The 17,633-nt window shown below is 36.2% G+C and overlaps 1 protein-coding gene across 4 annotated transcripts in view; it reads right to left on the bottom strand.

Annotated features, from left to right (window-relative positions):
* The window catches only part of LOC106078545 (uncharacterized), a 171,731-nt gene that overhangs the window by 57,147 nt on the left and 96,951 nt on the right, over positions 1 to 17,633 (bottom strand). For 2 of the 4 annotated variants that reach the window (XM_056037951.1, XM_056037950.1), the window contains exon 2: positions 14,804 to 14,941. The exons of the other annotated variants lie outside the window; for them this stretch is intronic. The gene's annotated coding sequence lies outside the window, so the exon portion shown is untranslated. The remainder of the gene's footprint in view (positions 1 to 14,803; positions 14,942 to 17,633) is intronic. 4 annotated transcript variants of the gene reach the window in all.

The raw sequence follows: 17,633 nt of genomic DNA, 5'->3' as shown, positions 1-17,633 counted from the left end.
CACATTAGATGTACTATATTGGTAAATAGCTCATGTAAGATAACATGAGGGACAAAAATTTCCTTTTAATTTGTTTATAACTGTATTAGATATAATAAAAATTGATGATCTACGAAAATTATGGAACAAATTAAAACAATAAATGTATAGTTTCTGTATAATCTTTTTAAATAGTATTTCTAAATTTCAATCAGTATATTAATTAAATAAAGCATATCTATTTTAAAAACCCAAAATGTTGTTTGTTTTATTTTCCTAAAGTAAAGAAAATAAATACATAAACAGTGTAATTTAAAAAAAAAATGTTTCTTATTCAATAAAGATTCTCCCCCGTACATTATTTTTAAAACATTATAATTTATTTATATATTTATAAAGAAAACGTAGGTAAAAAAATCATAACCCACAGATAATAATAATAATACCAATATTAATAATAATAATAATAATCTTTATTATCCATAAGGAAATGTGTCTTACAATTTGTTCGTTACACCAACCAAACATTAGAATTTAAAAAAGTATATAACCACAGACTTGAATGAGAACGCATATTTGTATACATTAGCATTGGTTCTATCTCTGTCTATCTCCGTCTCTCTCTCTTTATCTCTCTCTCTCTCTCTCTCTATCTCTCTGTCTCTCTCTCTTTATCTCTCTCTCTCCCTCTTTATCTCTCTCTCTCTCTCTTTATCTCTCCCTCTCCCTCTCCCTCTCTCTCTATTTTCCTCCCCCTTCCTCTCTCTTTCACTCTCTCAAAAGAGAAAAAAAAATTAGTGATAAACTTGCAACTGTTTGCTAAATCGTGACTTTAATTCAGAAATTTGTGTAGGGATAAAGCGAAAGACAACTAATAGTAAAGATGAATTGCAGAAATGTCTTGGAAATGTGAAGGACAAACTCAACAAAGTCAAGGACGCTCAATTGATTTTCCCTGTTTCCAACTAAAAAAACAAACAAACAACTAAACTCTACTTTTTTACAACTTCAAAATGCGTGGCAGTTGATCTTCGTATCATCATCAAACTCCATTTGAGTGAGGGCTTGAGAGGCTCGAATCCTTTCTTTAAAAAAGCCCAGGACAGAAACCCTGCTGTCTTATGTAGTGCATACATGTGAAAGTACAGGTCTAGAATTGTTGGTTTCTTTGTATCCTATCTCCCCTGTTACCGCTAGCTAGTTGCACATTTGTTTTTAAATCAGTTTGAAGTCCCAGTTAAAGTCAAATGTTTCCACCATATTGACATTATTGTGTGCTACTAACGGAAGAGCTTAGTGAATTTGATACTGCAGGGTGTCAGGGGGAGGTATGGCGAGAATGAATGTTACTTTGATATTTTGATATGTTAGTTATATCCCTTTGTCATGTGAATAGTCTTGCACGTGTTATGAACTGAGTGATTAAGTCTTCGTTGAATGTGCGAGAGAGTGTTGTTAGTTAGTGAGGACTTGTTCCCGGTCCAGGAAGGTTGGACGTTTACTTCCTGGACTGGTGTTTGTATTATTTCTTGAGAGCAATATAATTGTGTGCTTTATTTGATATTAAAGGGTTTTTGGTATTCATGAAAGCTGGAGTTAAGAGTCGAAGTATCTTGAGTATTAATTGTTCTTATTTGTGAGCAATTTGTAATTGAGTATTTAAGTAACCCTTACGAGCCTAAGGAGCCGAGACAAGTCAAGCTAAGAAATGAACCCTGACACAGGGCTGAATAGTGAAAAACCAACAAACAGACAAACAAAACACACCAACATAGAACTTAAAAACAATAACCTAGCAACACATCCTTTAGTTTGTACTCCGGATACACCAAAAAGCTTTCTATTTATCAATTAGCTTCCATGTATGAAATTCTCAGACTCTCATAAAATTTCACTATTTCTTTTCAGCTATGACGTCATATCACGTGACTCTCTCTCTATATATATATATTCTTTGAAAGAAACATACGCGACATTGGTTTGAAAAAAAAAAATGAAAGATAACTAAGAATGTGATGAAGCCTTCTGTTAGTTTTCATGAGGCTAGCAGATCTATTCGGTCAAGTATTCATTGCCAGCAGTAGCGCCAGTCAGATCTTAAAGCGGGTCAGTTTACTGCCGTGAAAGTCGTTAATAAACTGCCGGCCGCTGTCCACTCTAGTAGACATCATCGACCGCCACCCAAGCCCTCTCTCCCCCTTTCTCCCCTCCTCCATCTCTGCAATGACTTGGACTAAATCTCAGTTTGGTCCGACCGGGATTTTACCGTAAAACCTCTTATTATGTGCAACAATCACACGTTTAATTCCGTGTCTCGGCTTGACCAGTCCGTGGACCTATTCACAACACGACCCGAGTTGACCCCTGAGATTAAGAAGAATAATGTAGGAGCTTGTGGGAAAGAAAAAAAAGTCGTTTGTAACTTATTGGTCTGGCCAATACCATACCACAGGTCCATCTTAATGACTAGACTTTTTTTTGTTGGGGGGGGGGAGTGGGGAGAAGGGGTACGCGAGGACAATGGCTACTTAAAGGGAAGGAGGGATATGTAGCATTTAATGTAGCAAAAAGTGCAGCACCCGATTCAGCGTTACACAAAATACAGCACTTAATGTAACACACGATGTAGCAGTGATGGTGGCTACTTACGTAGCACGTTATGCAACATTCATTGTAGCTACAATTTTAGCATACAGTATAATTTGTAGCACATAGTGTAGCCCCCAATGTAGCACAAAAGTAGCAATATAGTAATGGAAGGAAAAATAAAAAGTTACCCCTTTTCAGACCTTGCGATTTATAGGGCATATGATATAAAGGTCGCCTATTTCTATAGCCCATGGTCAATTAGGGTGTCATGTGGCCAGCACAACGACTTGCAATACAGTAGTAAGAGAAATGCCTTCAATAGTTCGAGAACTTTCTTCTGTTTTTAGTGTTAAAAGCAATACTTACTTTCCCTTCTACTGTCCCTAAGTCTGTTGGAGTTGGACGGTTGGGGTAATGCATGTGATCTGTCGACCATCTCCCACCACTCCTGTCTGTATTTACAAGCAATATTATATTTATTATTAATGATGACGTGCCAGATTTTGTGTAGTTGCCGCCAGACACAGGAGATAGCTGCCAACTTTTCCCTTTTTTTTGTAGAGTCAAGTTTTTTTTCTGTTGTATTAGAGAACATCCGTATCTGTTGTGTGATTGTAAACGTTCAAGCTCAAATGTTCTTATCTTATATAATACAGACGTTACTTTAAAAAAAGAAGATGATTACGTGCTACGCGTCATGCATTTATTTAGTCATGCATATTAACCAATGACCTAAATTCTGCTAAGTCACTGGTTTTCCTGGCTAGCTCAGGCAACCCATTCCATGCTCTAATAGCACTAGGGAAGAAGGAGCACTTGTACAAATTTGTCCTAGCATATGGAACGAGAAATGTGCCTTTATCTTTGTGTCTTTCTGAGTATTTTATTAGATTTTGCTTTTGTATTTGAAGATTACGGCTCAGTGTTTTATGTATAATTCAAAGCCGATCTCACTTTAGCAGTAATTTGTAAGACTGATACTCCCACATTAGTTAGAAAAATACCTAAATTAGTTCATAAAAATACATAGTCTTTGTAAAGAAATACCTAAACTAGTTAGAGAAATACATAGACAAGCTAGAACCCGTTTTGTACTCCTGTTTGAAGTTCATAAAAAAAAATCTTGGAGTTGACAAGCTGAAGCAATGTAACGACAACTGTCTCTAAAACTCAGCTCAATGTGGGCATGTCAGAATGTGGGCATGTCAGAGTGTGGGCATGTCAGAACGTGAGTGTAGTGTGAGTGTGTGTGAACATGTTTTGTGTGTGGACGTTTAATGTGTGAGTGTAGAGTCTTTGTCATTACTACATTTTCTTTTCTCAAGTGCTTTCGTGTGTTAACTGTCCCAGACTTTACAATATGATTTTCTTTATAATCCATGTAAAACAAAATGTCTGCGCCATTCCAGATTACATGTAGGCTATACACAGTGTATATATTTATATATTTACGCTAAGTTGAAAAAAAATGTGCTTTTGTGATTATTGTAAAATCTTCTTCTAATAGTTTCATGATTCTATGTTCTCTTGGGATTGTTGAAAGATATAATACTAGTAATTTAGATGTAAGACTAAATACAAAAAGATCTGAGCTCTAATTTTTACAACTTCGAGGTGCATGGCGCTTGATCTTCGTATCAGAGTTTTGGATTGTTGAAAGATCTTCTAATAGAAGTTTTGATCTAAGATTGTCTGCTTTCGTGAGATTGTTAGGAGGCGCGGTGGCTGAGCGGTAGAGTGCTAGGCTTCCGAACCATGGCTTCGGAGTTCAAATCCTGGTGAAGACTGGGATTTTAATTTTGGGATCTTTGGGTGCCTCTGGGTTCACCCAGCTTTTACATTTGTTGGGGAAACGTAAAGACGATTGGTCGTTGTGCTGGTCACATGGCATCCTCGTTAGCCGTGGGTCACAGAAACAGATGACCCCTACATCATCTGTCCTATAGATCGCAAGGTCTGAAAGAGGAACTTTACAAACTAGACTCTAGACACTGTGTACTGTAAGCACCCCTCTTAAAAATAACCTGCTATGAACTGAATAGAACAGAACTAATTTTAATTGTAAAATTATAAAAGAAAGAAAAACAAAAAGGTTTATTGAATATATCAAATCACTTGGTCTGTGTGTCTGTCTGGTCAAAAAGTTTGTACACGTTATTTCTTCGACATCCAATCTGGGATCAAGCTGAAATTTCGCACAATTATTTCATTTACCTGACAAACCCTAGAATCAATTTAAAAAAAAACAATTAGTTAATTAACTATTGGTATAAATTACTTTGTTTGGTATCTCAAACAAGGGAAATAAATAGTACGTGACTGAAATAGTGGTATAAGCTGAATTAATCCTCTTTATATTAAGCTGCCGTCTGAAGCTTATTGAACACAAGCATGAAATAGAAACAATAGATAACAATACAATCTTCCATGTTTTGTTTATAGACTCTTCGCTAGCAGAGTAGTTACCGCGTTAGCGTGAGAAGCATCATTGAAGCATGAGAAGGCTTTAGCTCACAAGTTTGAATTGAGCTCGTTCCCTTAAAAAAAAAAAATTTAAAAAGCGATCACCCTGATACCCCGTTCTTTCTCCCCCTTTCCAACTGGTCCAGACAAGTGAAAGGATCATAGAGTATTGAGAAAGCTAAAAGCACGAAATGAGCTAAACAAAAACAATTGGTAAAAAAAAATTCTACTCGCACATATTTATTGTTGTTAGTCTAGATCTATTACAAAATTAATTACATGACTGATCCTAACTTATTGGTACACATTAATATAAACTTTGTTGTATTTTTAAAGTATTTTTTTTTTGTATTTTGCTTGAATTGGTCCTTGACACGCCTTCGGGAAATTTATTAAGCTCCCATGTCAGAAGATTAGGCACCACTGACTTGCTCCATTGCTTAGTTAATAAAAAAAAACACCACTACATAGAAACGTATGACCTCTGGCTGCCTGGATGTGTAGTTTGCGCTTTGGACTGTCGTCACGATTTTACCGAGTTCGAGCCCAACTAGTTGCCGCCCCTGTCTTCCTTCCTGAGATTCTAACTACAGATCTTCTAAAGATACGTTCAAAACTTGTATTTCAACAAATAAAGACATAGCGTCAGTAGATTTGAGTAGATAAGTGCGTACAGGACAGATATACTATCATCGGATAAGTGCGTAAAAGTCAGAGTAAACTAGGAGTAGATAAGTGCTTCGATACACAGATAGTGTCAGCTAATCAACACCACCAGATGATCTGTTCGTCAATTTTTTAATTCTTTTATTTTTTCATGAAAGCTGATAAATAAGATATAGCTTCGTGCCTGGTATAGAGACCAGAAGATTTTGAAAGAAACTATTCGCCAAGTTTTTTTTTTTTTTTTTGCGGCTTCTATTTGAGACGAACATTGGACTTCTGCCATTATAACATTTCTAAATGAATGGAAAAATTTACTCTAGAAACACAAAGTGGTTGTTTAACCCTTAAAGTGCTGAGCTGTTTTACAATGAGTGCATGCCAAATGGAATTACAATTCTGATGTTTAGAGGCTAATATACCACACGCATTTTAAGGGTTAAAGACTCTCGCAATTGTTTCTGTGTTATGCTAGTGCCGGGTTTAAGTAAGTTGACGCCCTGGGGAAGATATTGATGGTGACCTCCAACCCCCGAACTTCAATACAAAAGCAGCTAGTATTATTAAATCTATCAGCAATATCAACTTTGTCAAGGAAGAGATAGAATGAATGAACGTGTTAGCTCGTTTCACTTTGTTGTTTCTTAGATTGAAAATGTTTTTAAACAAATAGTTTTGAATCATGGAGGGCAACTTTAGGGCTGAGGCTTTAGGAGGCTGCACATTCTGGTGATGTCATAAATCCCGACCTGTACTATACAATGCACAATACAAAGAACTATGCTTTGTACTATACCGTGTACTATACAATTTACTATACAGTGTACTATACAATGTACTATACAAAGTACCATACAATATACAAAGTACTATACAAAGTAATAAGCAATGTACTATACAATGTATTACACTACGTACTATTCAATTCACTAAACACAGCCTGTGACACTGAACGCTTTTTTTAATGATTATTTTCTTTGTTTCAATCACTTTCTTCAGGTAGAACTTTACTTTGCGAATCTTAAGCAGGAGAACCTACTTCAGAACCTACGTCAGAACTTACTTCAGAACCAATTTTAGAACCTACTTCATAAGTAACTTCAGAACCTACGTCAGAACCTACTTCAAAACCAATTTTAGAACCTACTTCATAACTAACTTCAGAACCTACGCCAGAACTTACTTCAAAACCAATTTTAGAACCTACTTCATAACTAACTTCAGAACCAATTTTAGGACCTACTTCATAACCAACTTCAAAACCAATTTTAGAACCTACTTCATAACTGACTTCAGAACCAACTTCAGAACCTACATCAGAACTTACTTCAGAACCAATTTCAGAACCTACTTCATAACTGACTTCAGAACCAACTTCAGAACCTACATCAGAACTTACTTCAGAACCAATTTCAGAACCTACTTCCAAATTCGTAACTCTTACATCTACTTCAGTAATGCTCAACAGTTCTATACAACGATTCTTCTGGTCAGAGAGCCCTGAATTTTTTCCAATCAACCTATGACATTCAAAGCCTTATAAAAAAAAAGGTCAGCAGACGTCAAGACAGCCAAAAGATCTTAGGTCAAGATAAATTGAATATATGCTCAAAATTTTCAGCTTTTTTTTTCCGAAATTGAGCAACATAGCTGTCGTCTCCATTGCTTCTGAATCTCCCAACGTGTAAATGTTTTAATTTAAATAAACACTTTTGTCTGTTTTTTTTTTTCGTTAATCAAATCAGTTTTCACGTCCGGCCTTTTCAAACCACGTTTTTTCCCCCTAGATTTTTTTTTTAAACTTATGATAAATGTAATGCGATTCCTTCTCTCTCCTCGTCTAACCAGAACATGGTCTACGCCCCTGTTACACATATACACCTCTTTCATCTGAACGCACTTTACGCTTCGCTGCTTGACTCCCTCATGCACGAAATGGGTTAAAGTGAAGCAGATTGTTCATCACCGCAGACATTGAAGAGTTTCTCTATCCACCTGGAAACATCGGGCTATGAAGAGATGATCACGTGATGTCCGAACAATAGAGTCGGAAAATTCTGTGTGTCCACCTCGTGGCGTACTTTTATCTAGTTTTATAGAGGATTAAGGGAAAATATGAAATGGGGAGTGGTATTGTGAAAGAGAGGGGTGAAAGAGGAGAGAAAATAAAGAGGAGGGGGGTTGGGGATGAAACGAAGGAGATCAAGAGAGTGAAGAGAGTAAACAGAAATGATAATGGAGATATAAAATGAAGAGAGTGAAGATGAGAGGGAGAGAGAGAGAGACAGAGAGAGATGAAAGAGACTAAAAAGAAAGGATGAAAGATATTGGAGAGATGAAGTAAAAAAGTAAAGATATGTGTTTAAGTGTCTGAGAGACAGAGACAGAGAGAGAGAGAGGTATGAGAGTGAAGAGAAAGAGAAATGCAGAAAGTGAGGATGAGAGAGAGAAAGAGAGTGGTATTAAAAAGAGAAAGAAAGAGATAATAAACATAGAGTGGCTAGCGATTGAAGCGAGTGTAAGAGAGAGATTGAGTGAGTAGAGAAAGAGTGAAGAGTAATACAAAGAAATAAAAAGAGAAGTGTAAAATAGAAGTGTATGTGTGATAACACCGGCTGTGTATGTGTGATATCACTGACTGTGTATGTGTGATAACACTGACTGTGTATGTGTGATAACACTGTGTATGTGTGATATCACTGACTGTGTATGTGTGATAACACTGACTGTGTATGTATGATAACACTGACTGTGTATGTGTGATAACACTGACTGTGTATGTGTGATATCACTGACTGTGTATGTATGATATCACTGACTGTGTATGTGTGATATCACTGACTGTGTATGTGTGATATCACTGACTGTGTATGTGTGATAACACTGACTGTGTATGTGTGATATCACTGACTGTGTATGTGTGATAACACTGACTGTGTATGTGTGATATCACTGACTGTGTATGTGTGATAACACTGACTGTGTATGTGTGATATCACTGATTGCCCGCACGTTGCCCTTAGCTCATTCTATCATTTTTATTGTTTAATTTTTTAAATACAATTTTACAGTTCCAATTGTGCCAGAAAGTGTTTTAGTCGCTGGAAGTTTTCAACTTTTACACATTTTCCCTAGTTCATTCCACTTCAAAATACCAAACCTATCTGAGAATCTGTCGCCCTAGAAATTTTTGAAGTCAAAACTCTGATTCCTTCTAAAGAAGTGTTTCTAAAAAAAAAAATAGTCTAATAAGTCAACTAATGCACTTCATGACGGTTTAAAAAACAAGGACTTAAAAAACTCAATTGTAAAGAAAGTTCTAACAAGATCTGAAGAAAACAAGTTTGAGTAGTAAAGCGCTTGGATTTCTGAACGAGAAGTCTCGGGTTCGGATCTCGGTGGAGTTGTTGAGTTTCGGGATTCCCTGAATTCACACAATTTTGTGGGTACCTTACATTAGTTGGGGAAAGTAAATGTGTTGGTCGTTGTGCTGGCCACATGACAGCCTCCTCACCCGTGGGCCATAGAAAAATCACCATTACATTATCTGGCTCATAGATCGCAAAAGCGCAGTCGCCTTGAACTTCCAAGAACGAAACCCAAGCTGAAAACATTGGACTATTTGAGAGGTCACCAATTATGAAATATAACAACATCTTTGTAATAAAATAATTTGTTCCTGAAATTAATGTGAATGTAATAAAGTGTGTAAAAAATTTGATTAAGTTCTATAATGAAAATAAGTTTATTTTAGAACCCTAAATACCTAAAAATTAAAAAAAATTTGAAACACCCATAAATATGAATATCACTTTGTTTTGTGCATTCTTGGTCAATAAAATCTGCATAATTTATCACAAGAAGCAATAAAAAAAAAGAGGAAAGGAAACAAGCATATGTCTAACATTACAATGTAGATATTTTCGTTAATAGAGAATCAAAGGTAGATCACCCATGATGCGCTTTAAGAAAAGAATGACCGCTAAACTAAAACTTTGAAGACGTCTAATGTTGAGAGAAAAAGATGAAAAAAAAAAACAACAACATTGAAATGAGAAATGGGACAAAAGATGACTAAAAAAAGTAAAGACTTGTAGCAGACGACAGCCATTTCCATTGTTATCGATTTGTACTTATGCTAAGACTGGACCAGGAACACGTCTCCTAGATGGCCATCGATATAGATTCTCTGAGCCAACACTAGACTCTCAATTGTAGAGTTTGGACAGAATATAATCATAGGCGTATCTGCAATGAAAGATAACATGGACGTGGGGGTGCACGCGATACTTTAAAAAAAATTTCAAAATATGTTTCTCATGTTATTGAAGTTCCGATTATTATTAGGACTTCCTAAAGTTGCGAAGCAACTAAAGATTATCTCGTAGAAATGAGATGAATGCGTGGGACTGAGCTTATAGTTGAAGCGATGTTGCCCACACAGCACCCCCCCCCTCCTTTCTCCACGCAGCTTATTTGTTCGAAGGAACGGCAAAGTGCCGAAACAGTTTGGGGTCAGCGGCGTCGCAGCTGAACGAAGAAAAGATTAACCATTTGCAGGGCCGGCCCTAATATGGTCCCTATGCGAATTGGCTTGGCTGGGTCCAGTCAGGGTAGGGATAAAGATAATAAATGCAAATTAAGATTTTGTATAAGAAAATAAATTATCCTTGCATTACACTTTTATTCATATGAAAGCTGAAAGTGACTTTTATTTTACTCCCTCGTAGGATTGGCGTTTACCATATTGAATGGCACATTTTTATGAGTTTTCAATAGATTTTAATAATTTCAGGAGATTTCCAGGAGATCTTAGAAAATCAGGAGGACTCGGGAACCCTGTTAAAAATTATAATGGTTTAATTTAATTATTAACACATAGAATTAGCGGGGGCATATGATGTGGCCACATAGGCTGCAGTGGCCTAAGGCCGGCCCTGACCATTTGTTATAGGAGTGCGCGATACTACACCCCAAAAACGGTCCTTTGAGTGATAAAAACTGGTACGCATGGTGAGTTGGCTCTGTACGGAGACAGGGCAACTTTGCAAAGAACAGCCACCTTCCTTGTCCGTTTTGTCAGAGAATAATGTTCTCAACACAGTGCCCCAGTGCAATGAGATGTACATGGCTCTGCCTGGGTGTAGCATTGTGTGCTGCAGTCTGACTAAGGGTCCCCGATTCCTAATTTTTTATCAGGGTTTTTTTTCTTCCTGAAGTTTTTCCATGTTTGTGGATAGCTTCAAGACAGCAGAGGTTTGGAGTCAGAGTTTTTCTTGACCTTGGCTTATGAGCTCTTCCTGCCTTAAGCTTACTGAGTTAGGCGCCAAATTCAAATGCTCGCATTTGTCCAATCTCATGTCAGTGTTGACAGTTCCGCAGAACCTAAATCTGAACCAGACGTGAAGAAAGCCAGGAGTTGGACTAGGCTAGTTGAGACTCTTTTCAGTGGAAGCATTTGTTAGCTAATCTGGTCATATCAACTTTAGTAACGACGTGTTGTTGGTCGCCATTGACTTGTAGCACCAGATTGCTAGTACAACTAAAGCAATGTAGGCGTATACAATTTTTAATTGTATAGCTTGAAATAACTTTGAACAAACCCCTTTTAAAACAAATAAAATAAATATAACATTTATTACAATATAGACCGTTTTACCTTAGAATCAAATGGATAAATCTAGAATTATAATATAAAAAGGTATTTTAAAGAAAATCTAACCCACTCCAAAAACATCTCATTTCTCCTCTAGGTCGTCTTTCGATTTACATTTGCATTAATAGAAACCCGCTCATATTTCATCATTCTACACCGCACAGCCGCCAACCAATTGCGTAACTTCTCATCATCGTCATCTAGGAAACATACATACGAAAGACACAAAGATAAATGGAACATTCCTTGTTTCATATGCTGGGATAAATTTATACAAGTACTCATTCTTCCCTAGTGCTATTAGAGCATGGAATGGGTTGCCTGAGTCAGCCAGTAATACCAATGACTTAGCAGAATTTAAGTCATTGATTAACATGCATGACTATGTTGACCATTTGACCTATAGACACGCGTACGATGTAACCATTTTCTTTTTTTGAATTAATATCTGTATACTATAATATAAGATAAGACACACATACACTCCATAGCACAACATCACAATGTACACACACACACACACTCTATAGCACGTCACAATGTGCAAACAAAGATTTTATCGAATGACTATTTTGAAATGAGACAATCTCGCTGTGGCTGTTTGTTACACGTCTTAGCTATTGCAACGACAAATTATATAGGCAAGTGAACTCCCCATGATGCAATTCTTGTTGGTTGTTTATGTTTTGTCAGTTCGTCAGTCAGAGTCTATCAGTCAAATAGAACTTATGTATTCGTACATCTTCACTTTAATACAATCAAGAACTCTTATAGACTTCATTATATTTCTTATTACAACCTAGTAATTAAATAGTAGACTCTGCCACTGACAAACGGTGAAAGGAGAATTTAACCAGATCCACGCCTTTGTCTGTCCTAGCTGTGACTAAATAGGAAAGTCACAACTAGGTCTGAGTAGCCACGTAAAACAACGTATGATCTCTAAGACATTGCGTTAATTATTATTTAATTAAAAGGCCATAAAGAGTCCGACTAGTAAAACATACATCAATTTTGTAAATTATCATTTTTAAAACAAACAAAATATTTTTAAAAATCTTATCCAAGGGAAAGAACTCCGCCATTAAAAACTATAACAATAATGTACAAGTTATTTCCATTATTCGATATCAAACAAAATAATTAATAACCAATAATTAATGGACTAATTGAGTGTTTTAGATTATTGATGCATGTTTTGTTAGGTACAATAAATAATTATTTAAAGTATTTACTTGATCGGAGAATGCGTGAGGGAGAAATAGCGTTAATACAATTATAAGGGGACTAAACCCAACCAATTTAAACATATCGGTGAGTAGTGAAGTATTGGTTTCCCTTGTTGATATTAAATAAAATAATAAATTATTTTCAATTAATTGTCTAATTGGTAACTTTTTTAAAATTGATTTTTATTGATTCATATCATGTCATCGTCAATGAATAACTGTGCGAGGTTTTAACTTGATTCGAGATGAGTATGGGAAAAATAACTCGTACACACCTTTTACCCAGACAGACAGACGGACCGAGTGACTTAATATGAGCTTTGTAAAAATGCATAAAGACATACCTTGCTATCAGAAAGTATGTAAATACGTCTGGGTGAAAAAAATGAAGTCAATCTTTTTTATGCGCGTTGAGAAAGTGGATTCCTTTAATTTTCACAATTTTCGATATCTATTTTCTTAACTAAAATATTCTTAAAAAGCACAAATTATTCTCAATTGGGCGCCGAAAGAAATCCAGTTTTAAAGTTATTTAATTTAAAAAAAAAGGCAACTTACTTTCAAAGTCTACTGTGAAAGTCTACTGTGAAAGTCTACTATGAAAGTCAACTATGAAAGTCTACTATGTTTCTCTATAAGGAGGTATGCCACTAGAGTAGAAAAATCCATATCTCTGCTGTAGTAACTACATCCTGCCATTGCTCTTCGTTCAATATGATCTCTAATGATTATCGACATTTTCTGTGTTCTTTAGAAGTGGAAACAAAGGGAGCTAACATAAAAGAAATACGTAAATACACAGCATAGAACAATAACACAAAGTAGTTTAAAGAGATGTGTGCAATGAATAAAATATGAGAACCATCTTCAACACCACAGTAAAACAAATACAATGTAATGAAGGCAACCAGAAAAAAATGTCAATGATAAGTAGGCGACATGCCCGCAGTGGTTCCTGCATTGCTATGGTACATCGTGTCACTAGTTTAGTTCGTAGGACTACTTCTGTTAGGTGACACTGGACTTTATGTTGTTATAATCTTATAGACGTTATCAGAATGAGTAGATCTCTAGCTTCTGTTGTAAATAACTAATACATTTTCTGATGGCTAATGGAATAATACTAGTTTTATTAACATAAATATCTGTAGCTTCAGGTATAGGGCTGGACTAGGGATCGCCTTAAAAATACAAAACTTCAAAATCCCAGTCTTCATCGAGATTCGAACTTCCTCTGTTCCAGTGCCAAGCGTTATATATACTCCGCCACCAGGCCCCACAAAGTTGATATAGTACCTTTTTATAATCTCTATTACTTGGATGTTTTTACATGATTCATCATTCTAAATGGTGGACCACGTCTAAGTATCTTTTTAAAAACATATTTGTGGATCTTTTTATATGACAATGATTCCCAAAACGCGATTCCGCACAGTTTAGGGACCACAGGACGCTCATCGTGACTCAACATGCATCTTCAAGTGACCTTTGACTACGCCCATGTCCGAGGTATCTCCTTCAACTTACGCATCACGTGATCGTGTATTGCCCGGTCGGCTCTTTTATATAAAGAGAAGTGAAGGGAAAAGTTTCAAATCCTATTGTTGCTACCCTAGAGACGGGCTTCTGTTGATATATTGTTCCGTGTATGAATCTGTTTGCTTCTGTACAAATACATTGAAATACAAAGCATTTTTGTTGTTTCTTTGGTAATTAAATTATTGAATACAATCCAACTTTGTACTCGTCACGTGCAATGTTCGAGTGAAACTGTAGCATGAATGTTTATTTCGTTTCATACCGTTGTGATGATTTTTTATGTGCAATGCACAATTGTAAGGGAAATATCCGCAAGAATAATACAAATATAAGATATTATTATAATTATAATAAATATTTTTAAAAGTAAGTTTCAAATTCTCTGGCGCTGCATGACACGTAGGACGTAATCATCTTCTTTTTTTTTTAAGAAACGTCTGTATTTTATAAGATAAGATAAGGATCGAAATTCATTAAAGAGTAACATAATTCATTATAGTAACCTATTTATTATTATTATAATTATTATCATATCCATTATCACATAAAGTCTGTTCAGCAAGATGTACAATGTAATCTATGAGAAAACAGAACTTTAATTTTATCTAGGTTCTAATCTCTGAACAATAGTTTATTTTTCCACTATGATAGCCTGAAATAAAAAAGACGCAAATTCAAACCCTACCTGATTTAAATAAGAGCGACACCTATGTGTAATCTTTTTTTTTTCCCCTTGACCACTTGCTTTGTCTGCTGTAATTATACTTGTAGTCTGCGATTCAAACATTACATCCATCCAATGAATCACTGCTCAGGAGAGGCTCTGGAACATGTACAAGGAATAAGTAGTCCGAGATTTTCTATGTCTAAAGTTCTTACCTCCCCCCCCCCCCCGCCTTTTTTTTCCCAGGGCAAGTAAATAAAGGTTATGTAAAAATCTGATAGCTTGTACCAGCGGTTACCTACGCTGTATCACAGATACAATAGATCGTTATTGTCGTAATATCACTCCTTAGACTTTCATACATAGACAAAACATTAACTAATTATTGAGATATCAAAGGAACGCGTGTTAATCAATTGCATGTCAAATAGCGTGTGAACTTTTAAACGAAAGCTTGTTTCGATCATTTTAAAATACCCAGATATACACATGAATAAATATCTGTTCCTGTGTCGTTGGACAATTTCAGGATAACCTAGACTATGTCAAAGAGGCTGTATTACACATTCATTTTACCAACGGACTAGAACAAATGTGCTACAAATGGAAGAGCTTAGAAAATTCGCATCTACAGTGCTAAAAAGTGCATCAATATTATTATATAGCTGTAAAACATAGCTTATCAACGGTATCAACCCTTCCATTATTCTGTGCACCGGATACACCAAAAAAAAATAAATAAGGTAGCTATTTATAGTTTACATGCCAAAGATGAGAATCTCTAATAGAGCACGGAGTCGTTAATGAAAACCAATCATAAAGTAAAGCCGTAGATAGCTACATTAACACGACACTAGTCGAGGAATGAATGATACTTGTTAGTTTTTTTTTAAAGCAACGCTTGCAATAGATAAGATAAGATAAGATAACATAAACAAATATTACATTTACATATATATATATAGCTCCTCCTTCGTGATCGAAGTTGAGCACATTTCTCATTTCCGATGGTCACTGTACAGTCCAATCCTCGCTTTAAAAAGCCGGCCGCATACGTGGCATGGGTGGGTTTGGTCAGTTGCAGATAGGCCTGCTTTTTCTCTCAGCTTTTTGTTGGTCTATCTACAAACACAGTGTAGGCCATGGGCGCTAGCAAGCCAAACGTTTCTGAAATAAGTTTCGAGCTGCTAGATGTAAATCTAACGTCCCTCCCCCCTTTCAGACCTTACGATCTATAGGGCAGATGATGTAAATGGCATCTGTTTCTGTATCCCACGATTAACGCTGGTGTCACGAAGCCAGCACAACGACCAAACTCCTTTACTTTTTACCCAACTAACGTCGGTACCTATTAGAGCTGGATGGATTGAGTGGCGAACTAAATATCCCGAAATTAAAAAAAAAAACAGTCACATCATGTTTAGAATACGAGACCCCTCTATTTGGAAGCTAAAGGTGTTATCCACTCAGCCACATCGCCACCCATTCAAATCTGGGTCTTAATGCGGTCAATGTGTATCGAGTTCCAATCTTTTTATTGACAAGACTCTTAAGCCGAAAACATTTTGAGGAAAAATCATGTTTTTAATGTTAGCAATAGGTTTATAAGAAATTCTTCCTAAACGTAAACTTCTATTATTTAACTATTATAAGGTTATTTCTACTAGTATAGTTCTTTGACACTCCTTACTATTACCTAAAATAAAGGAAACTAAAACTCTATAGTCATATTACAAGGTCTTTGGGGCTCGCAAAAGATCTTCTTTCGGGGACAATACCAGGAAAAAGAAGAAGAAGCAGACAGAGGAAGTGGTGGGAAGATAGAATAAAAACGGACGATAGGGGCTCTATCCTTGGGAAAAGTAAGAGAGGAATGGAGAAAGATGGTCGAAAAATCGTGTGTGGTGTCCCAACGCTCCAACAGATTAAAGGATAGGTGAAGGTGACAGTGTTATATCATCACTGACATATTCAAATATGACACAATATCAAAAGCCCATAAAAAAATCTTACTGTGATTCTTAAATCGTGATCTGATTTTCTTTTTAAAGTTCATTACATTTTGCATTATTAAGCTTGTGGTTCTTCCGGGTTCTTGGAATACCTGATGTAAAGTTAACTTATTTCTATAGACGGCGATGTCATGTGTCAGCAAACATCTGCCTTTACGTTCCTTAACGTAAGGGACCCATTACAATTTGATGGGCAAACATATCAAACTACTTTAGGTTAAGTGCCAGAGAAAGCCCTAACAATTGCGGGACCTATGGGAAACGGATTGCGCGGAGCCCAGTCTGGGTAAGGATAAGCATAATGTCAAAATTAAGGTTTTGAATTAGAAAAAAACATTATTCGTCTTTTCAATAATTTTTTTATTAAATAAAAGGTAACAATACTGTTGTTTTTTTTTCAAATAGCGCATACGATTGGTAGCCCAAACATAACAATTTTGTCTATTTTTCAAGAGATTTTAATAGTTTCAGGAGATCTCCGGGACTTTTTCCTATATTTTCAATCTCAGGAGATTTCCAGGAGGCCATGGAAAGTCATGAGACCGCGGAAACCCTGTTATAATATATAAGTTAAAATTGTTTAATTTGATAAATTACACCTAGAATTAGCGCGGGGCAAATGAAAGTGCGGGGCCCAATACGGCCGCATAGGTTGCAGTGGCCTAAGGCCGGCCCTGGTAAGTACCCATTGCTATCTCTAGGGAAGAGGATGTAAACAGTAAAGATAATCAATTTCTATGGTCAACGGTTAAAGATGGGTGTCATATGACCAGCTAACTAATGTCAAATACCCATTCGAGTTGCATGGACTTCAAAATCCCATTCCTCGCCAGGATTCG

The sequence above is a fragment of the Biomphalaria glabrata genome, chromosome 8 (assembly GCF_947242115.1).
Source record: "Biomphalaria glabrata chromosome 8, xgBioGlab47.1, whole genome shotgun sequence".
NCBI lineage: Eukaryota > Metazoa > Mollusca > Gastropoda > Planorbidae > Biomphalaria > Biomphalaria glabrata.
This window is presented reverse-complemented; position numbering and strand designations above follow the sequence as displayed.